At 43.0% G+C, this 23746-nt stretch overlaps 1 pseudogene; it reads left to right on the top strand.

The window, feature by feature from the left end:
- Positions 1-1294: 1294 nt before the first annotated feature.
- Positions 1295-18179, top strand: LOC129081022 (Y-box-binding protein 1-like; annotated as a pseudogene).
- Positions 18180-23746: the final 5567 nt, after the last annotated feature.

Raw genomic sequence — 23746 nt, 5'->3', positions numbered from 1 at the left:
TCCTTTCTGCAGGAGTCAGAAAAGGTTTCATCAAAGACATGACTCTGGAGCTAGATCTTAAAGGCTGAGTAGTATTAATAAATTTGTCTGTACTCCATGGAAGGAGGCATTGCCAGAGACCTACCATGTGATTTGAAAGATGACACATGCATGTACCAGGGTGTATTTCAGAGTTGAAGGCTGAGTGGAGTTAGCGTTTGCTCTCTGCCCCACTCTTTGCCCCATCCTGTTCCCCAGTGCACACCTGCTGCAAGGCCAGGAGTCGCAAGCCCAGGCACATGACTGGAATTATTTTTGCCACCAGCCAAGGAGGTGGGAGCTCAGAACAGATGCACAGGAATAAAAAAATTTAGTCATTTCTTCCCCTGTAAGTTATGATAAGTTTTGTTCATGCTTGCTAAAGAAGCATATGAAAATTATCAAGCTTAAGGCCTAGTGAGTCAGGGAGAAAGCAAACAGTCCCAGAGCTCCAAGCAGGAACCGGTCATATCAAAACTACTGGGAGGCCTTGGGAAGGGGTAGTTATAGAATCTGTACAGATGTGAGTGGGTCTTGAAGCTTAGGTGAGGAGTGGGTCCATGAACAGGAGGAGTGAGAGCACTGCAAGTCTGTGTTCCTGTATGAGGGGCGACAGTGTAGCTGGATATGCTCAGGGGCAGGAAGAGGATTTCCCAGTCTATGATACGATGACTCTATTGGGGAAGAATAGGAAAAGGGCTGGCAAAAATTGTGGAAGTCCTGGCATAGCAGGCTGAGAAGTTTTGACTTTTCCGGAAGGTGATTCTCTACTTTGGATGGCAGGATTATAGCAGACAGAATTATTTCTGTTTCCTTTATGCGTGTGTGTGTGTGTGTGTGTGTGTGTGTGTGTGTACATATATGTGTATGTGGTAGCTTTGCCAGGTGTAAAATACAGGAGACCAGTTAAATTTGGAGTTCAGATAAATAAAGGATAGTTTTTCAGTATAAGTACGTCCCATGAAATATTTGAAAAATTAAGTACAGGGTTGAATTTCAGATAAACAATAGACAATTTTTTTATTATAAGTATGGCCTATAAAATATTTGGAATATCCATTAAAAGATCCATTGTTTATATGAAGTACACATTTAACTGAACATCGAGTATTTTCAAAGTCTGGCAACCCTAGTATGTGGTGTTAAATAAATGCCACTTTCTTATGCTGTGGACTCCAGGGAAGAGCCCGCCTCCTGTCACGCTACCCAACCTGAGCAACTCTGCCCTGAGGGAGCTCATTTCTCAGCCATCCTTGGGTACTGGCCCAGCGCGCCGATGGCTCCAGTCCGAGAGTTCTTTGTGAGAACAGCCAGGCCCTCAGCTGCCTCGGCCAGGGTCAGCCGCCATTCTCCAAATCTGCCTCTGCAGTTGTGATGTGCAGGGTGGGCTTGTTTACAACCAGCTACCTTGAGCCACTATTGCTTATGCAAGCAGGCTGTTCATACACCAAGCAGGCATGCTGAAATGGGATGCTGTCAGCAGCCTTTCCTTGCATGGGATGACTCTTCAAATATCCCTCTAAGTTTGAGGGTTCAGAAGGAAAACCAGCAAGTTCTGTCCTTTCACTAATGCAATACCTTGGGGGGCTGCATTACATTCTTTTTAAGTGCAAAGTTGAAGGGGTAAAAACAATAGTCTTATTTCCTTTGGGACTCTCTCTTAAATGTGGTTCATCATTCAGTTTAAGAACCAAAGAACAAAATAGAAAAACTAATAGAAGTTGCATTGAAAGCCAAAAATGTGCTGAGCACTGTAGTATTTTGTATGTATGAGATGGGGTATTATCCTTACAAGAATTTTATGAGATAAATATTACTCTCTTATTTTTCAGATTCAAAAATGGAGACTCACTGGGGCTACTTACACAGGAATACACAGCCTACCAAGCTGTTCACACCCAGGTCAGCACAACACGTGCCACTACTGTCCGCTCAAAGAGCTGGTTGTGTGGCAGACATAGCTGTTTGGCTGGCTGGCCCATCCTTTCAAACTCCTAATTGATAAACATCATCTGACAAACTGTCTCTGGTTGCTCTCAGAAAGATCAGGCACCTCTCTCTGCTCAACTGTGTTGTAGAACCTCCCTCACTGTGCTGTAAAAAGCACTCACCTTTCTGTGTCCTGATTTATCCCTGAGGTCCTCAAGGTCAGCAGTCTGTGTCAAAGTCTTTTTTAAAGAAGTATATCCCCCTCTACCCACACAACCTAGAATACTGCTTGGCATATTGTACATTCTCAATGAATATCTACTATTGGATATTCTTATTTCTAATTTCCTTTCTCATTTGCTTAGGGACCTCCAGGGATGCTGTCACGTGGGTGTGTTTTATTGTCACTGCTGGTCTTCTACATTCTTATTTTTTTTCCACTGAGTTTTATATTTGCCTTTTTTCACTGAGTGCACCGCTGTTCAATAACAACACTGATAGAAGTTTCTTTCATAATTAATTGATTGGACAAACATGATTGCTAAAATGGTTATATTTGCAGAAGCCCAAGCCGATCTTTTCAATTATTCTCTGTGATTTGATGCAAGGATTTGGGGGAAGCAAACCCAATAGAAGACTTAACTTCTGGGACTTAGGATCTTAAGGCCAATATATTTTCAGTCACAGTGATATAGGGATTGAATACCAAGAGAAGGAGCTAGGAGACACCAATGAAGAGGATGACAGATTGGTTCTGATCCTACCTTCTCATAAAACTTCTTAGAAAATGTCACCCTATTTTTGAAAAGAGCACATGTTCTCACAAAACCTTCCAGGAAGTAGACAGACACAACTTCCCATGATTCTGTTTCCAGAAGGAAATATAAGTATAAAGAGAAACATATGAGCCCATATGTACTCTGGCCCTCAGGGTAGAAAAGGCTGTGGAGCTGATAGTCAAAGCTCACGGACAGGCGCCGGCTGAGAGGGTTGCATGGACTGCAAGCCCAGCCACCCGAAACTCAGGCACTAAGGAAGTCTATAAATGGAGATTACAGCATTTAAACGTTTTCGATCTTTGTGTTCTTCTGCAGGTTGTAAGGTCCTCCAAGGGGTTTTATGACTAACAGTGACTGCCTGCCATGTTAATTCATCTCACACCGGCTGTTTTTCTTGTAGGCCCTGTCTGGGCTGACGATGACTGTGACAGAGATTGGAGCTTGTTCTTGCTGACAAATTTTGGTCTGTATTTCTTCTGCACAAGAAGAAAGCCTGAACTGCACGAAACAACTTTGTCTCTCTATCTCCATCTTTTTATTGTCTTTGCTACTGTACACATTTCAGAGATGTCAGTACTTTTTAAGTCTCTGCCTTGGGAGAAACTCAAGAAATGGTCTGTGTGAGCATTGGTGAGGGTAAGACAGCTTTATGTAAATGAGCCTGGCTGCTTATTGACCCCATGGAATACGAAACCATTTGGAATATCCTGGTTGCAAGAAATGTAATACTTGACCAGCCAATGCCATTTGTCTGCCACCCCTGTTGAGGGAAGCACACTTAAAATTCCTCACCTGGGAGGATCTTCTTCAAAGGAATATTTCATGCAAATGAATACACTTCTGGGACCTGAATTACAATTTGGGTTTGAAAAATGAGCTTGCTCTACCTGGGCCTACATTTTGTTACAGACCATCTTGAGAATGAGAATGTGGATTATTCAAGCGTTTCTTGTGTGTGATCTATCCTAGAGTAGGTTTTCATGTATTTTTTGCACATCCCAAATAGGCATTTGGAGTTTGGATTGCTGATACTGTCGATTTAATACTACATGTTGCTAGGGAGGAGGCCCTAACAAAGTTGAGCATTTTAAAATAAAGTGTTAAAATATGCTGAGAAGAAATGGAGAACAGTGCTCAATTCCTACTGTGAGAGTTTTATAGATAATTACTGGGGTGAGGGGGTCCCTCCAAAAATTAAAGTTAGAGATTTATATTTTGACACATTTTGAATTTGGGAGAATGTCACACTTTCCTCCAAAGGTCTGTCCACCTCCACCCCAAACAAGTCAGATTCTGTGAAAGTCATTCTTTAAGGAATGTGAAAGAAACTTTAAGATTTTAGGTTTTGAACAGACCCCAGAGAGCCCTGAGCAGCGGCGACTGCAGCCTGCTGGCTAGTCACCGCCACACCCTGCCCGGGAGGAGCGCGGCTGCGCAGCTCTCCCCAGTCACCTTCGCCGAAACCAGGAGCGGCCAGGCGAGTGTCCGAGGCCGCCCCACCCTCAGAACCGCCACCGCCCGGAGCCGGCATCACACCGGCGCAGGCAGCAGGGACCCTGGTGGCCTCACATCTGTGGTGCCTGCCAGTGAGGACAAGGTCATTGCAACAAAGGTTTTGGGAACAGTAAAATGATTCAGTGTAAGAAACAGATACGGTTTCGTCAACTGGAATGAAACCGAAGAAGATGTTCACCAGACTGTCATAAAGCAGAACGATCTCAGGAAGTACCTTCACAGAGGAGATGGAGGGACTGCAGTCTGATGTTGAAGGAGAAAAGCGTGCGGAGGCCGTAACTGTTGCTGGCCCTGGTGGAGTTCCTGTGCAAGGCAGTGAATACGCAGCAGACGGGTGGCTATTCTAGACGCTACCACATCACAGGGGTCCTCCACACAGTTCCCAGCAGAACTACCAGAAGAGTGAGAGTGGGGGAAAGAATGCGGCACCGGAGAGCATCCCCAAAGGCCAGGGCCAACAGCACCCGCCCGATCACAGGTGACGATTTAAAACTTACTGCTTGCAGAAAAACCCTGTGGTCCTCGACCCCAGTACTGCAACCCTCCTGTGCAGGCGGAAGTGGTAGAGGTGCTGACAACCAGGGGCGAGGAGAGCAGGGCCGACCAGTGAGGCAGAATGTGTATCGGGGTTGCAGACCACGATTCCGCAGGGGCCCTCCTCGCCAAAGACAACCTAGAGAGGACAGCAATGAAGAAGACAAGGAAAATCAAGGAGGTGAGACCGAAGGCCAGCAACCACCTCAAGTTGGTACCTCTGAAACTTCAATCATGGGCAAACACAGATGCCCAGAAACTCTAAACTCACAAGATGGCAGAGACAAAAGCAGTCAATCCAGCAGCTGTGAATTTGTCAGCTCCTGAGGCCGAGCAGGGTGGGGCTGAGCAAAGGCCGGCTTACCGTCTCTGCCGTCATCCAGGTGAGTCGTCCTACGAGAAACGAATATGAAATTCCAGCAATAAGAAAATGAACACAAGATTGCAGCTAAGCATCTTAAAAGCTTGCTTTTTGGCCATTAACCAGATAACTAGAACTATCTGCATTATTTATGCAGCATGGAGTGTTCCCTATTTTTTTTTTTATTATTTTCTTTTATTGTTTTTAGGCATTTCTTTTTGGTAATGACAAACTTATTTTTGTTTTGTTTTTGTTTGTTTTACACCTTTAAGTTTTGGGTTTTTTTTCATTGTTCAAATACATTCTTCTCCATTTTCCTGCCACCACTTTCCCCAGCCTCACCCACCCTCACCTCCCACCCTCAATCCTTCCTCATTTGGGCTTTGTCCATGGGTCCTTTACACATATTCCTTCACTTGACCCTTCTCCTTCTTTTCCCCATTACCCCCTCTCCCTCCCCTCTCGTTATTGTCAGTTTGTTTTTTCCTTCAGTGTTGCCAGTTATATTTTCTTGTTTGTTTGTTTTGTTGATTAGTTTCCACTTACAAGTGAGATCATATGATATTTGTCTTTCACCCTCTGGCTTATTTCACTTAGCATAATGCTCTCCAGTTCCATCCATGCTGTCGCGAAGGGTAGTAGCTCTTTCTTTCTTTCTGCTGCGTAGTATTCCATTGTGTAAATGTACCATAGTTTTTTGATCCATTCATTTATTGATGAGCACTTAGGTTGCTTGTAGCACTTGGCTATTGTAAATTGTGCTGCTATGAACATTGGGGTGCATAGGTTGTTTGGAAATGGTGTTTTGGGATTCTTAGGGTATAATCTCAGCAATGGAATTGCTGGGTCAAAAGGCAGTTCCATTTTTAGCTTTTTGAGGAAATTCCGCACTGTTTTTCACAGTGGCTGCACCAGTCTGCATTCTCACCAACAGTGTACCAGGGTTCCCTTTTCTCTACAACCTCACCAGCACTTGTTTGTTGATTTGTTTATGATGGCCATTCTGACCAGTGTGAAGTGGTATCTTATTGTGGTTTTAATTTGCATTTCTCTGATGGCTAGTGATGATGAGCATCCTTTCGTATGTCTCTGGGCCCTGTGCATGTCTTCCGTGGAGAAGTGTCTGTTCAGACCCTTTGCTCATTTTTTAACTTGGATTGTTTGTCTGCCTGGAGTGGAGTCATGTGAGCTCTTTATATATTTTGGAGATCAGACCCTTGTCTGAGGTATCATTAGCAAATATATTTTCATATACAGTTAGTTCCCTTTTCATTTTGCTAATGTTTTCTTTAACCATGCAAAAGCTTCTTATTTTGATGACGTCCCATTTGTTTATTCTTCCATTTATGTCCCTTGCTCTAGGGGACATACATTGGTGAAAATATTGCTGCATGGGATATCTGAGAGTTTCCTGCCTATTTTCTCCTCTAGGACTTTTATGGTGGCATGACTTACATTTCAGTCTTTTATCCATCCTGAGTTTATTTTTATGTACGGTGTAAGTTGGTGGTCAAATTTCAATTTTTTGCATGTAGCTGCCCAGCTTTCCCAACACCATTTGTTGAAGAGGCTATTTTTGCTCCATTTTATTCTTCTGACCCCTTTGTCAAATATTAATTGAATATAGAGACATGGGTTTATGTCTGGGCTCTCCATTCTGTTCCATTGATCTATGTGTTTTTATCCCAGCAGCAGGCTGTTTTGATTACAGTTGTCTTGTAATATAGTTTGATGTCAGGGATTGTGATCCCCCCTACTTTGTTCTTTTTTCTCAAAATTGCTGAGGCTATTCAGGGTAATTTATGGTTTCATATAAATTTTTGAAATCTTTGTTCTATATCTGTGAAATACATCATTGGTATTTTAATAGGAATTGCATTGAATCTATAAATTGCTTTGGGTAGTATGGACATTTTGATGATGTTAATTTTTCCAATCCATGAACACGGTATATACTTCCATTTATTTGTGTCTTCCTTAATTTCTTCAATGTTGTGTAGTTTTCTACAAATAGGCCTTTTACCTACTTGGTTAGGTTTATTCCTGGGTACTTTATTTTTCTTGTTGCTATAGCAAATGGGATAATTTTTCTGATTTCTGATATTTCATTGTTGTTGTACAAAAATGCCTTTGATTTCTGAATATTGATTTTGTATCCCTTCCTTTTGCCAAATTAATTTTTTAATTTAATTTAATCGTTTTTGGTGGAGTCCATAGGGTTTTCTGTGTACACTATGATGTCATCTGCAAACAATGACAGTTGTACTTCCTTCTTTCCCATTTTGGATGCCTTTTATTTCTTTCTTGTCTGATTGAGTAGCTAGGACTTCCAATGCTATGTTGCATGGAAGTGGTGAAAGTGGACAACCTTGTCTTGTTCCCGATCTTAGTGGGAAAGCTTTTAGTTTTTGCCCATTGAGTATGATGCTGGCTGTAGGTTTTTAGAATATGGTCTTTATTAGGTTGAGGTATGCCCCCTTTACTCCCACTTTGTTGAGTGCTTTGATCATAAATGGATGCTGTACCTTATCAAATGCTTTTTCTGAATCTATTGATACAATCATGTGGATTTTGTCTTCTCTTTTGTTTATGTGATGTATTACGTTTATTGATTTGTGAATGTTGAACCATTCTTGCTTCCCCAGGATGAATCCCACTTGATCATAATGGATGATCTTTTTAATGTGTTGCTGGATGCGGTTTGCCAATATTTTGTTGAGGGTTTTAGCGTCTGTGTTCATCAGCGAAATCGGCCTGTCGTTTTCTTTCTTTGTAGGGGCTTTATCTGGTTTTGGGAGTAGGGTGATGCTGGCCTCATGAAAGAGTCTGTGAGTCTTTCCTCCTCTTGGATGTTTTGGAGTAGTCTGAGAAGGACAAGGGTTAACTTTTCTTTAAATGTTTTGTAAAATTCTCATGTGAAACTGTTCGGTTTAGGGCTTTTGTGTGCCAGGAGTTTTTTGATTACTGCTTCAATTTTCACCAGCTGTTATCGGTTTGTTCAGGCTTTCTGCTTCTTCTTCATTCAGTGGTAGAAGGTTATACTTTTCTAGAAATTTGTCCATTTCACCCAGGTTTTCAAATTTCTTGGCATATAAATGTTCATGGTAATTTCTTACTATCCTTTGTACATCTGTGGAATCAATTGTAATTTCTCTTCTTTCATTTCTGATATTATTTATTTGGATCCTCTCTCTTTTTTTCTTGATGAGTCTGCTTAAATGCTAATCAATTTTGTTTATCTTTTCAAAGAATCAGCTCCTGGATTGATTGTTCCTTTGAATTGTTCTTTTAGTCTCTATGTCATTTAGTTCTGCTCTCATCTTGATTATTTCCTTCCTTCTAATTGCTCTGGGCTTTGTTTGTTGTTTTTCCAGTTCTTGAAGGTGTAGGGTTAGGTCGTTTATTTGAAATGTTTCTATCCTTTTTAGGTAAGCCTGTGTTGCTATGAACTCCCCCCTTAGGACTGCCTTTGCTGTGTCCCATAGGTTTTGGACTGTTGTGTGTTCATTTTCATTTGTTTCCAGAAACTTTTGGATTTCTTCTTTGATTTCATTATTGACCCATCCATTGATATTCAGTCTCCATGAGTTTGAATGTTTTTGAGTTTTTTCCTTCAGGCTGGTTTCTAGTTTCAAACCCTTGTAGTTTAAGAAAATGTTTGATATGATTTCAATTTTCTTGAATTTGTTAAGGCTTGTTTTGTGTACTGTTATGTGGTCTATTTTTGAAAATGTTTCATGTGCATTTGAAAAGAATGTGTATTTTGCTTCTTTGGGATGAAAGGTTCTATGTATATCAGTTAAATCAATTTGATCTAGTACATTGTTCAGTTCCACAATATCCTTGAAATGCTTTGTTTGAGAGATCTCTCCATTGTTGACAGTGGGGTGTTAAAATCCCCTACTATTACTGTGTTGCTATCTATATATTTCTTGAAGTCCTCCAAGATTTTCCTTATATATTTGGGTGTTCCTACGTTGGGTACATATAGGTTTACAATGTTCATGTCGTCTTGATGGATTCTTTCAGTATTATGAATTGTCCTTTTTATGGCCTTTGTTTTGAAATCTATTTTGTCTGATATAAGTATTCCTGTCTCTACTTTTTTTCCCCCTGTCCATTTGCTTGGAATATTTTTTTCCATCCCTTTATTTTCAGCCTGTGTAAATTCTTTTTTCTGAGGTGGGACTCTTGTAGGCAGCATATATGCAGGTTATCTTTTCTTATCCATTCAGCTATATTATGTCTTTTGATTGGAGCATTTAATCCATTTACATTTAAAGTTATTGATAAGTATTTACTTATTTTTTCCCTCTGTATTTGTGTTCCTCTCCACTGTTTTTCTTCATCTTCTTAAAGCAGTCCCTTTAGCATATCTTGCAGTGCTGGTTTGGTAGAGTTGTATCCTTTTAGCCTTCTTTTGTCTGGGAAACTCCTTATTTCTCCTTCCATTTTAATGGAGAGCTTCCTTAGGTAGAGTAATCTTGGTGGCAGGCCTTTGCTTTTCTTTACTTGGGATATTTCTTGCCATTCCCTTCTGTCTTGTAGGGTTTCTGTTGAGAAATCAGCTGCTAGCTGTATTTGGAGGTCCCTTGTATGTTACTACCTGTTTCTCACTTGCTGCCTTTAAGATTCTCTGTTTGTCTTTGCTATTTGCCATTTTAATGATGATGTGTCTTGGAGTGGGTCTCATGGGGTTCCTCTTGAATGGGACCCTCTGTACTTCCTGGACTTGTGTGACTTTTTCTTTCTTCAAATTACGGAAGTTTTCCATCATTACTTTTTCAAACATGTCCCGTATCCTTTCCTCCACTTCTTCTCCTTCTGGTATCCCTATTATATGGATATTATTATGTTTCATGTTGTCCTGCATTTCCCTGAATGCCTCTTCATTCTTTTTGAGTCTTTATTTCTTGCTCTTTCTGGGGGCTTTTTGCTACCCTGTTCTCCAACTCGCTGGTTCGATCCTCTGCTTCATCTAGCCTGCTTTTGATTCCTTCTACTGCATTCGCAATTCAGAAATGGTGTTCTTCATTTCCTCTTGCCTCTTGTTGATAGTTTCTGTGTCCTTTTTCATGCTGATATAGTTTGTAGTAAGTTCTTCATAATTTCCCTGTAGTTTTTTGTAATTTTCTTTGAGCTCATTGAGCTTCCTTAGAACGGTTGTTTTGAACTCAATATCTGACAGTTGACTTGCCTCTATTTCATTTAGTACTCTTTGTGGGGGTTCCTCTTTTCCCTTCAACTAGGGATTGTGTCTTTGTCTTCCCATTATTTGTGAGATTCTTCTTTTTTGCTTCTGGTCCTTAAATTGATTTGTTTTGACTTCTTGGCTTTGTGGTGTGAACTTCTATGGTAGGAGACCTGTGAGATTCAGTGGCGCAGTCTCCTTGACGTCCTGAACCTGCTACTCTTTGGATGCCTTTTATGCTGTTTATGTTGGCTCTCATTGTTTTTTCCTTCCTGATCTGCTTCTGATGATGTTAGATATTGACCCCATCTGATCTTAGGCAGGCTGTTCAAAGCTTCCAGTAATCTGCTGTCTGTGGCTGTCTCCTTCAGCTGTTATTTTAATTACTCTGCACTCAGAAGTCAGGCTTAGGCAATACAGGGCAGAGCAGAGTCCTTCCTGGGAGCAGGGCTATTGTGTCCTCTCACCTGCTGCTGCTCAGGGGAGTGTACTGCCTGAGCAAGATGGCTGCTGCCATATGGGTGATGCCACAGCACTGACAATCTGCCAGCTACTCTCTCAGTTCTCTCTCCAAAGCCTCAGTCTGCAGACTCTCCTCAACTGACTGTAGTCCACTCTTTACCCCCTTTAGCCAGGGATATACTATCTGTGGCTGCTACTCTGTATCAGCAGTCTGTCTTAAGCACCATATGGTGGGGCACCATCCATCCTCAGGGCAGGGCTCTAAAGGTTTTTAATTATTCCATATCTGGTTGAGTTGAGACTTTTAAGAACCTAATTTTTAACTTGTAATAAAAGTGTACAACTCGATTTTTTAAAAGTCAACAAACTGCAAGCACCTGTCAATAAAGGTCTTAAATAATAATTAACTTTTTAAAAAGAGATTTTAAGTTTCTACTGCTTCAGGAGTAGCAACTGTGCCCGAAACTTTTTTATCTCACAGCCTACTATTTCTGAAGGCCTGAGCTAAGGAGGCAGCTGACCAAGTGACATTTGAGTACCTTGCTAGAGAGTGGATTTTAAGAGTAGAGAGTAGATAGTACATTTTGAGAGTAGAGAATAGAATAGTATGCTGCTCTTAGATAATGTGAGCTGTTAGCTCTTCCAAGGAATTGGTTACATATCAGGTGCAGCCATGAACTTTGCCAAAGATAAGTAAGGGCACATCATTACAGAAACCTTAGAAATTGAAAAAAAAAAGAGAGAGGAAGAAGTTGTGACTCAGAGAATGACCCAGAGGGGCAAAACTAGTTTGAATACACATGGCTTGCACTCAACATATGGGATGTAGGAAGTGGTGTCTGCCTGCTACTCCTCTCCTGTTATGGACATCATCCAAGGTCTACACTAAACCATATTTCAACATTTTTTTTTTAAGTTTTGCTTCTCAAATACTAATGTGAGCATGAATCCCCCACAGGATCTTGTGAAAGTGCAGATTTTGGTTCAGTAGGTTTATATGAGACCCAAAGATCTTCCTTCCCAGAAAGCTCCCAGCTGATGCTCCAGCTGCACGTCCAAGATCCACCTTCTCCCTCATTTTTAGGGAGAGAAACCCAGCCTCCCTTTATTATGTCAACAGGACTGAGCTGAGCATCTCCTTTAGGATCTAGCTGAACCCTGGCTACTCAAGTTTGCAACAAAGAAACCAAGGGGTTGAAACTCCCTTGAAGAGTGATGGAGTTTTCTGAGGTAGAATTGGGGAGGGGTAGGGACTGGGAAATTTAGAAGGGGATACCGTGTGGGGACAACCTGGAGAGCAGTGAGCAGGAGACAAGAAGGAGACAGGGAGGGAGCTTCTCCACAGAAAGCCCCTTTACCATTACCTCCTCACAGGCTCAGGACGGTAAGTCTTTCTTTCCATGATAGAACTCAGTGGTTAAATGAAATCCATTTAGAACTGCTATTTCTTCCTCATGGCAATGTTTTTTTAAGCTATACCTAACCCTTCAGTAAAGAACTTTTTCCTAGTTCCATCACAATCCTCTTGTTACAATACATATTTCTGCTCACACAGTGGCGTACCAACAGAAAGTCACTTAATTTTACTTACCATTGTGTTTCAGTTCTTCCCAGCCCTTGGACGATGTCCAGGGTAGAGTGCATAGCTTTTCTGGTTACTTCCATGTGATAATGTACCTTTCTATGATGAGATATTAAAGAACTCCAAAACTGTTACCTCTATTTTTCCTGTTAAAATTTCTCACCTTCCTCTAGCTCAGGCCAGACTGGTTTAGAAACTTGCAGGAAAAGAATGTGTAAAACTTCCATCTCCTCCCCACTTGCTCTACTGCTTTGGCTTCAGGCTGGCCTGGGAGTGAGGTGAAGAGCAGCCAAGGGGAGTATAGATCTTGTCCATCTGTACCGCGGGAATCCGCATGGCTTAGGCCTACCTTAGCCATCTGCGAGCTCCCTGGGAGGAATTTCAACTGGAGTATTCACTCAGGAATATTGACAGCACTGTTCTAGATGCTATGGAAAATGAAAGTCATCATAATAACCCATTGTTAGTTATTCAGAGTTTGCAAAGGGCATTTCTCTTTTCTGATCTCATGAATCATTCTCTTTCAAGGAAAGCTCTACAGATCAGAGACTAAGAGTGGGCTTCACCTAGAAAACTAGTAGGTAAGCCTGAGTTATCTTCCTGCATGCTGACCAGGTGGCCTTTCAATTCACATAGGAAATCTCTGTCCTACAGTCCCCTGACAAAGTCTGCTCACAGAAAGTCTTTGTTCAATATACATAGACAATTGGCAGCTGTTGAAATTGAACTTGTTCAAGGTCCCCTGGTTAGAACTGGTTGAATAATGCCTAAGAGTACATTTTAGGGCTTGTAATAAGATGCCTTGGAACATAAAGAAGAGAGAGAAGAGAGGCTCATGTTCCCCAGCAGTTAGACACCAGTGACTCTGAGTGTTCCTGGTAGGGCTGCCCCAACACTCAGAGGACTAATGACTGAATGGGACCAGTGTCAAGTGCTAATCCCTTGGCCAGATAAGTCAGATTATATTCATGTCTTGAGTTTACACACAGAGTAAGAGTTAAACCTTAATGCTTTGCTCTTGTTCGCAAGATGGTATCAAGTTTTAAAGATTCCCTGTGTTATGGGTTGAATTGGCCCCAATATACACAGCTCCCAAAAGATATATTGAAATCCTAACTCCCATACCTCAGATACAATCTTATTTGGAAATGGGGTCATTGCACATGTAGTCAGTTCAGATGAGATCATACTGGAGTAGGGTGGGCCTCTAATCCAATGTGACTGGTGTCCTTAAAAGAAGAGGGCTACACAACACAGAAACACACATGGAGGACACCAAGTGGTGATAAAGGCAGAGGCTGCAGTGATGCACACACAAAGAGAAACTAGAGAGAGAAAAAGAAGGATCCTCCCTTAGAGCCGCAAGAATCCATGGCCACCTTGATTTTGGACTTTCAGCCTCCAGAATTATAAGAAAATACATTTCTGTTGTTTTAAGTCCCCCAACTTTTGCTGCTTTGTTTCTGTAGCTGTAGCAAATGAACACACCCTCTTATGGTCCTCATAGCAGGATTGCAGTTGCATTTACGTGTGAGCATGTCTAATCTCACTCAGGGGACTGGAGGCTCCGAAGGTCCCCTGGAGCCAACACAGAGCACAATACATGGTAGTATATGTTGGTTTAATGAACAAATTTTAGGAGTTTAGGTCTTAATGGTATATTAACTACAAACAAATATAAGAATTAACAAGGGAGAAATGTCTGGTTAGATTGGTGTGTATATTTTACTCATAACAACAATATATAACCTCATTTATGATTTGTATAAATTGAACTATTTTTGCTATAATTTGAAGCCCAAATCAGTGACCTCTCTCTGCAACATGAATGAAACAAAACAAAATTCTTCATCTCCTCTCTGGATGTTTAAGATGATTGTTGTATTAGTCAAATGACAGACCCTGATCTTAACCACCATTTAACTTCTCAGCCTCTTTTTTGGTTTCTCACTGCAGCTGGAATGGCTGCTGAGGGACTCTTCTTGCCTGTGAGGTTTATATTATCAGAGATTTAAAGCAAACACTATTTCAAAACTGGCAGTAACTTCAATAATTGACTGAAGTTAATGCCCCAAGGCAGAATCTCAGATCGTCAATTTAATGTACCTTTCTCTGTAGCAACTTAGCAGATACTCCATTGAGAGGGGCAATTGCATGTGTGTTGTTCAGGCCTGAACTAGAACCAGCAGAGGTGAGGACTGAGGAGGACCCATACTGCAATCACTTATGGAGGACACACAGTGGTCCTCCCTTATCCGTGGTTTTGCTTTCTAAGGCTTTCAGCTACCTGCCATCAACTTCAGTTCAAATATATGAAATGAAAAATTCCAGAAATAAACAACTCATAAATTTTAAATTGGGCACTATCGTGTCATGATGAACTCTTACCATCCCTCTTCATCATGGCAGAGATGAGTCATCCCTTTGTCCAGCACATCCATGTTGCATATGCTTCCTGCATGTTAGTCACTTAGTATTGCAGTGCTTGTGTTTAAGTGACCCTTGTTTTACTTTAAAATGGCCCTGAAGCCCAAGACACAAGAGTAGTGATGCTGACAATTCAGACATGCCAAAAAGAAGCTGTAAAGTGCTTCCTTTAAGTGAAAAGGTGAAAGTTCAGTACTATCTGTGGTGTCAGGCATCCATGGGGGGTCTTGGAGCATACTCCCCAGGAACAAAGGGGGACTCCTGTATGTACCTTCCTACTACCTCCCCCAGAATTAGAGTTATGAGGCCCCCAGTGAAGTCCAGCCTGACCTCCTCATTGAGTCACAGATGGAGGAGAAGGAACTCAGAGGGCAGACACCTGGCTGGGCCTCCCAATAGCAGGCCTGTCTGGTTTGTGATTTGCCTCCTACAATCCCACCCCACAGAGCCTGGGAACACATCAGCCTGAGCACAGATGGACTGTGAGAGCAAGAGAGAGGCTGAGTCTCTTCCCCACCTTTAAGGCCAAGCACCCCTTCTCATGGGTATGTGGAATGAAATCCCAGGAATCTCTTCCTCTGTGGATTTACCAATCAGGTCAACTCTTCCTTGCCTGGGAAGAGTGAGGGGAGCGTGAGAACAGGGACCAAAATATGCGTTCCAATACTTCTTTGTGATCTTGGAGTAGAAATCTTCCCTCCATGTAAACGTGTACGTGTATTGGATAGAAGGGGCAAGTGAGACTGTTCCCAGCAATGAGGCAAGACAAAGAACTGCAACACATAATCTCCAGAGAGCATTTCCAAGTTTGCAGGGAGGATTAGAGTTGAAATTCTAGGTAAACATTCCCTTCTCCCATACCTTTCAGACTCAGGCCTGCATAAGTCGGTTGTCCTCTCACATACCCCCACTTCTGGCCTTACATCTCTTCCCTCTAGTCATCCACCCTCTAGCTATCACCTCAGATCTTAGTGCAGGGACCCCACAGCTGCACTGGGAAAATGTTCTGCCTTCCTAAATGGTTTCTTCTAGAATCCTGTGACCTAGAGCTCTGTCTGCCCATGCGATCATGCTTCCTGCTCTATTGTCATAGCTGCAGGTCAGGATGGGCTGAGGACTCCTGACTGTGGCCCAGGGAATGCTATGGGTGGGCTGACCACCTTGCTGGTCCCCTCTTAAGTTGCTACGAGCAAAGCAAGTATAGGTATTCCTTAGGGACTGCACAGCCCAATCCTAGAATCCTACATGGGGAAAAGGGTAGATTTCCAATTTGCCTGCTTTGGACCCTGCCTCTTAGGGACAGCAGCACCTCACTGGCCCACCCTTCCTGTCTGTTGCCTTTATAAGGCCACCAGGAGGTGCTCTTTGTTGCAGAGGAAGACATGGCACCAGGCCTGGTCACTAATGTCTCACATTAGTCTGCTTTGATGCAGATCTTCTTCTGTTAAGAGCAGGCAGATAGTTCACCCCAATATAGATATGTTGATAAAGGAGATTATTTAGGGGAGATAAGGGTAAGAGCTCCAAAGAAGTGCTGGGAAAGCTTTGAAGTTTTCAAAGACTGGCAAGCTGAGCTGTAGGCAAGCACCAGAGGCTGTACCCTGGGGGAAGCTTGCGGGGAGGCAGGTGCAGGCAGAAAAGTGCAAGGCACTTTAATGAGAAAGTAAATCCAGTCAGCTTGTGTTCAGGAGGGTTACCATTGGCTGTGGGGTAGGAAATAATTAGGGAGGTGGGAAGACTGGGTAAGTACAAGGGGCTGAAAGCCAGGCTGTGGAGTTCAAACCTCCTGCAGTTGCTAAAGGAATTTGAGAGGAGTGATCTGATCAAAGCGGCATTTTAGGAAGATTAATCCCATAAAGCTGTGTAGGACAAGCTGGTGGAGGAAAGAACAGGAAGAGGGAACCAGTTAGGATGATGATGATGATGATGATGATGATGATGATGATAGTGGTGATGAAGAAGATGATGTCAGGTAAGATTTACAATGACATTCACAGTTTTAAACACTTTGCACTTGCTATCACACTACTGTTTTCACCATTTTGCAGATAATGAAACTAAGGAGCAGAGAAGTTAAGTAGCTTGTCCAGGGTCATCCAGCTAACAAGTGGAAGACCCAGGGTAAACCATGTGCTCTAGCCTATCCATGTGGGCAAAACACAATGAGCCCTGAGCAAAAGTAGGACAATGGCACTAGAAAGAAAAAGGTGGGTTGTGATGTCATGGAATCAGGGGCCACCTGTTCTTATGTGATGACAGGGGGTGGGGAGGGGGTGGGAGAGGAAAATGTGGAAAGGATCACCCAGCTTATTGTCATAGGGCTCTGGGGCACAGTGGTCACACCGCTGAAACCGGGGTGCCCAGAAGAGAAGGTCTCTAGAGCAGAATGGAGCTGCCAGCATCTCCGCTCTGAGCCACTGCTGTCCTACCCTAGCCTTCTCACTGTTTCTCCTCTTTTTCCCCCTTGTGCATTACAACTCATACTTTACACAGAGATCTCTATCTAGTGTAAAGCAGATCAGATTATTTCCCTCTAAAATCCATGTGCCTTACTCTGACCAACAAACCTTACACGAAGTGGCTCCAGCCAGTCTCTCTGACAACATCTCATAACCCTTGGCCCTGGTCTGCCTTGCTTCAATCTCTCTGGCTTTTCATTTGTTTCCCCTACCCATGCAGCCCTGCTGTCTATGTGCAAGCCACTGAGTGCCAGCCACTGGTCCCTATCTGCATTGGCCCTGCTCCAAGCTCACAGGTTCTACTGAAATGTTCACTGGCAGAAAGGCCTGCCTGAGCTGTGTCCTCTGTAGTGGCCCCTCCAGTCATCATTGACTACATTTCCCAGTTTTATCAATCACCACCGATGTAATTATATTTAAGGGTATATGTATGTAGGTATTAGTTTCCTATTGCTGCTAAAACAAATTACCACACATTTGGTGACTTCAGACAAAAGAAATTGCTTCTCTCACAGTTATGCAGGCCTGGAGTCCAGAAGCAGCATCACTGGGACAAATTCAAGGTGTCACACTCCCTCCAGAGGCTCTAGAGAACCTGTTCCCACCTCTTCTACCTCCTGGTGGTTGCTGGCATTCTTTGGCTAGTGGCTGCACCGCTTCTTCATCTCCTTTTTTTCTTACCTTTTAGAAACTGTTTATTTTCCATCAACCTTATTTCCATTTCCTGTTTCAGAACCTGGGGAAGAACATGTTGAGACCACTCAGTGGTTGTGCCTACCCATTCAGTGGCCTGAGCAGTGGAGTTGGAGTCCCGCTTCAGTGGCACCTGGAGCTCCAGTCTTCAGCAGAGAGCTGGTGGCCAGGCACAGAGGACACCCTCACGCCTTCTAACCACTCTGCGACCTGGGTTCAGCGGCAGTGAACTCAGGAGCTGAGTGGTCCACCTATCCTGAAACGCCTCCCTGTCACAGCCCCTTCAGCAGCGGCCTGCCCTTCCTTTCCAGTCTCGTCAGGATCCCTGCAGAAGCAGAGATTAGGCGTGCCCTCCCACGGTGACCACGGGAGATGGTGCCATTCAGATTTCCCAGGCCAGCAGCCACTACATCAGACCCACTGAGTGCGCTCCTGGCTGTGGCACGAGGATGGCAATGTCCACAGGGCACAGAGGAGAGCCTGTTACATGGAGCAGAGCGATGGTAGGAGGGCCAACATGAGACGCCTCTGCGAGAGGCTGGTGGTCAGCCCTGGGGTCAGTGACCACTGGGAGTCTGGGCTCCTGGAAGGCTGCCTGCATCTGCTTAGCGAAGGTTCCATGAGTAAAGGGACCCGCAGCGGAGTGGCTCCAAGGCGGCAGCAGACTTCAGCACAGCGCACTGGCCGGTGTTCCTGGACACACGACACTGACATGAGCGGGGTTTTCAAGGGCAGCAATGGCACAAACTGCCAGCGGAAGCTTCTCCCAGGTTCTCTCCAGATTTTTGATGTACACGCCATCACTTTTCCTTTTGTAGACGTGCTGCTCCATTTGGAAGTCAAGGTCGGTGTCACCTAAGTGGGTTCCTGCTGCAAGGAATTTGAGGACATTCTCTTCCTTCCTTCATTTGCTGACATCAAGAGCTCCAGACGCTGTGAAAGCTTTTCTTTAAGTTATGTAACAACCGAGAACAATGCCTCTGGGGCCCTCTCTGGGTAGCATGTAAAGGGCTGCTCCACTGCAACCTTCAGGGCCAACATTTCTCTGCTTCATTTTCTCATCAGCCTCTCCTCAGTGAGACTGGGTCAAAATCCCCCTCTGTTCCCCTTTTAGAAAAATAATCTTCCCATGTCAAGACTCTTAACTTAATCACATTTATAAAGACCCTCTCTCCATGTAAGGTGACATTTACCAGTTCCAGGGATTAAGACCTGATATCTTTGGGGGGATGTTATCCAGCCTCCTGCAGCTTCTGTCTCCCTTCAGTTGCTCAGTGGAAGGTATCTGCTGCTTCCCAGATGCCTAGAACTTAATGGAGGCTTCACTGGTATTTATGAAATGGTAAAAACGTCATGTAGCCAAGTGTATTATATTCTAAAAAATATTTTTCATAATGTTTATAATTGGATAATAATACACTGTACTATTCTAACTGCCATAATAAAATAGCTTTGATATGATAGCCATCTTACATAAATAAAAACATGATTTAATAAAATGGCACTTTATGAGCTTTAGGCAAAGTAAATGTTTGAATTATCTTGTTTAAATGAAATGGTTCTTTTGTGTTTATTTGTAAGCGGTACTGAGTGTGTCTATCTTGCTAATATAGTAGCATGATTATATTCTAAATTATATAATTTAATTATATGTAAGTTGAAATTTAAACTGAAATCCTGTTGAGGTACAAGTATGACCTTTGTATTTGTATCCACTCATCCCTTTTTTCATGTATTGTGCCACTCAAAAATTTTTTTAAAAATCTTTTACTTTCTTTTAATAGGCCAAATAAACCATAAGAAATGGACAAATCTAATTCTAACCCTTGCCTGCCACTTATTGCTTGGGTAAACCTGGGCAAGATATTTGAGAGTCATAGTCCTCACTTTGTAAAATGGAATTCTTAAGAAGAGTGAGATGAAGTAAACTGTGCCTCTCGGCTCTCAGTCAACATTAGTTGCCTCTTCGTCCTTCCTTTCCCTCAGACATGCCAGGAAAAAATAAATCTTATTTAGATCAGATAAATAACTCCTAAAACCCACACATACTATACATTAATTTATTGGCTGAAAATAGACATAGAGTATGGTGTGAAGCACTGCCCCTTCCAGAGCTTGCTCTCTTTTCCACTGCCTTGTGCACCGAGAAGCTGCCCCTGGCTGCATGGGATTTGATGCCTCTGCCAGGGAGGGAGGGTAAAGGAATGAGACGCAAGGACACTGAGTCCCTTTCAGAGAGTATGCTTTCTTTTGAGCTTCTGTTGGTTAAGGAGAAACTTCACTACAATTCAGGCTGTGCAGGCTGATAGAAGAAAGGGCGGGGTTGCCATCAGAACCGTTCAAGGGAGAGACAGGTGTGGGGAGAGAGAGAGAGAAGGGGACCCAAACATGGAGACACCAGGTTTCCTTCAGGGAGAAAGAAACTACATACAGGGTGAGTGAGTTGGAGCATGAAGAAAGGGCCAGTTTGTCAATTGGAGGCTGGCAATGGTGCCAGAAGTCATAGAGTAGATGTGGAAAGAAAATATACAACACGTCCCAACCATTTAAAAAAGCGTTTTCTCATCTCCCCCTGTACTTCCTTTTATTACAGCTCACATGTATTTTGCAGAATTAGGGATTCAGAGGAGTTCTTAGACATAATTTAGCTCAACTTCCTTCCAGAAATCTCTACAATGTTCATAACAGATGGCCAGCCACTGTGTTGTTGCTTTTGCTATAATTCACATATTTTCTTTTATAATCAGGTTTTATAGAATACCCTTAAGTTAAAGAGTTTATTTTTAAAGTTTCCATTGAGATGACTCTCTTTACTATGTGCGTTTGTGTGTGTACATGCATGTGTATGTGTCTCTCTCATATCGGATTAGACCTGGGACTTACTGCCCCCTGGTAGGGGCAGAAAAGGGGAAAAGACTTCCTGACTTGGCAATATTCCTGGGAAGGATTCAATACCAGGGAATGAGAAGGGAAAGGTAGGAATAATTAAAAAGAAATCTCTTAGTTTCAAAAGGACCTTCTGACCTTTAATGTTGTCTTTTTCAAATAATGTAATTGAGATTTTCTTCCTACACAAGTCACCCAGGTTCAAAGAGAAATTTTAGAAATACAAAAAAAGCAAACAAAGTAATAAACATTTGAGGGTCCTGAAATTACAAATTTTTTTTAGTTTTCATGTTTTGCTCTTTTCACATTATATTGTGGAAATTTTCCATGTTATAAGATCTTCTGTGATATAATTCTTAATTGTTCATGACATTCTGTTGTATATTCTATTGTAGAGATGTGGAATTACTTACTTAACCAGCCTGTTCTAGTTTCTCTCACTTCTTGCCTCCTCACGCTGGTCAGGGAAGCTGCCTCTGCTATGAGCACTTCTTAATCTGCCTTGACATTCATCCAGACACATAAACGCTTGTCCCAGTGCATTTGCATGGGACAATACAATTACAGTGTATTCCCTGGGAGTAATCACAGTGGTGCTGCGGAGTCCATCTTTGGGTTTTGTGTAGATGATGTGTTAATTATACTCTGTCAAACCACAAACTTCTATTCCCCAAGCCTTTCTCAGCAAATACAATCATTTGTATTTCATGCCACATGTGAGAATGAGTCTAACTGATCCCTTTAAACAGCGTTGGCTGCTCACTTTGGTTCCATTGATATGCTGCAGTCAAGGCTTAGGCAAAGCCTGGGCCAGCAGTCTCAGCCTCACCAGACAAGATGGGTTGCACAGAATCACCAGCCTCAGGTTCTGTGACAACGTATCCAGGCCAAAGTGTGGTCCCAGGGCCCCCACCCCAGGAGTAAGCAGTGCTGCTCACACTTCCACTTTCACCCACCTGGCTTCTGCCATCTGTAGTTCAGTGGGTCATTGTGCTGCCCTGTTGTAGCTCATAAGAAGTAGCAATGGGACCTCAAAGCAGAAGGCAAACACTTGCAACGGGATTCCAGGGGAGCCCCCATGACATGCTGTTTTGTGCAGGATATAAGAAGTCAGGGCTTCTAAACTTACAAAATCTTGAATCTGTTTAGAGCTGACTGGCTTATTCACTTGGGTTATTCAGCCCTGTAAGGAAACACACATCTTTTAAAAGAGCTCCTGGCCAATAAGACTCACCTTCTGGCTTGATCTCTCAATTTCCAACTCTCTATTACATTTGGTGCCAACTGAACAGCAGTCCATAAGGCCAGCCTTGGCACACAGTCCTTGACCTTCCTGATTCTAATAACTTTCATCTTCTTGTCACCTACATGCACACCCTACATACTGTCACTATCTTACTTCATACTTCTTCTCACATCCTGCGCCAGATATAACTGCTGACTTCCCTAGGGAGCTTTGGGTATTAGATTATGAATTTTGACATGAAGGAATGCCCCTCTTGCCTCCTTGGTGACACATTTTTTCACTTGGGCCTTAAACAGTACCACTATGCTATCTCACGATGACCTTGGTGGTGACAAGGCTTTACCATGTGACTTTGGAGGCAGTGGGAATGGACACAGAAGAAAACAACAAAGAAACACACTTGTGTAAGGAATGGTGGTAACCATTGAATGTGGTTGCCACTCACTTTCCCTTAATAATGGACTTTGCCTCCTAGCTGCAGAAATGGGCACGTGAACCTGCCCTAACTAGTCACAGGACCCTTTTACCCTGGACGCAATGATTAGCCCCAGGCATGGGTGTGAGACCCATATAAAGTTAATCCAAGTCTCTCCTGGGGTTAATTTAAGTAGACCTGTTCTATGCCATGTGATCAAGGAGAGAAAAAAAAATTAAGTACATAAAGAAAAGCAAAGAGAATCAAGATGGCGGAGGAGTGAGTGGAAGTCACACTGACCTCCTCCCAGGACCAACCTGGAATTGCAACTAAATTGTGGAGAAATCACCTGGAACAAACAACTGAACAATAGCAAGAGAGGAGCCTTATAACCTCAGAGACAGAAGAATCAATGCGATCTAACTGGTAAGGAGTGTGGTAGAAACTCAAGAAGGTGAGCAGGGTGCCCACAGGTGCCAGCACAAGAAAAATATTGAAAGGACCAGTTGGATCCCCCTGAGAAGAGTGGGGCAGGGTTGCTCTCTACAAGAGACAGGCGGCTGGAGACGTAAAGGGCCGTTTAAAGGACCAACACGTACATTTTTATTTGCAACCACTTACCCTGGTCTCTGACAAAGGCAGGGGCAGAGTGGGCTAGAGATGCCTGAAGAGAGACTGGGTAAGGAGGCTTTGGGGAGAGAACTGAGAGAGTGGCCAGTGGGATCCTGGTGCTGACTCCTCCCCCATATGGCAGCAGGCAACTTGCTCAGGCAGAGACCACTACCCTGACCGGCAGAATATAAGAGGACCCAATAACTCTGCCTCCAGGAGGAACTCCGCCCCCACCCTGAGTTGTCTAAGCAGGCCTGCTGAGTGTAGAGTGACTAGATAAATAGCTGAAAGAGACAGCTACAGACAGTAGATTCCTGGAAGTCTCGAACAGACTGCCTGAGGTCAGACAGGGACAACATCTGACATCATTAGAGGCATATCTAGAAAGCAAAAACAGTGGTCTCCTACCATAAAAGTTCACACCACAAAGTCAGGAAATCAAGACAGGTCAATTTGAGAAGCAGAAGCAAAAGAGAAGAGTCTCACAAATAATGGGAAGACAATGAAATAAGCCCCATTCAAAGGGAAAGGAGGAATCTCCAGAAAGAGAACTAAATGATATAGAGGCAAGTCAACTATCAGATACTGAGTTCCAAACAATGGTTCTACAGAAGCTCAATGGCCTCAGTGAGCTCAG

Source organism: Pteronotus mesoamericanus, unplaced genomic scaffold (genome assembly GCF_021234165.1).
Source record: "Pteronotus mesoamericanus isolate MK-2021 breed Mesoamerican mustached bat unplaced genomic scaffold, CSHL_Meso_final contig_94, whole genome shotgun sequence".
NCBI lineage: Eukaryota > Metazoa > Chordata > Mammalia > Chiroptera > Mormoopidae > Pteronotus > Pteronotus mesoamericanus.
This window is presented reverse-complemented; position numbering and strand designations above follow the sequence as displayed.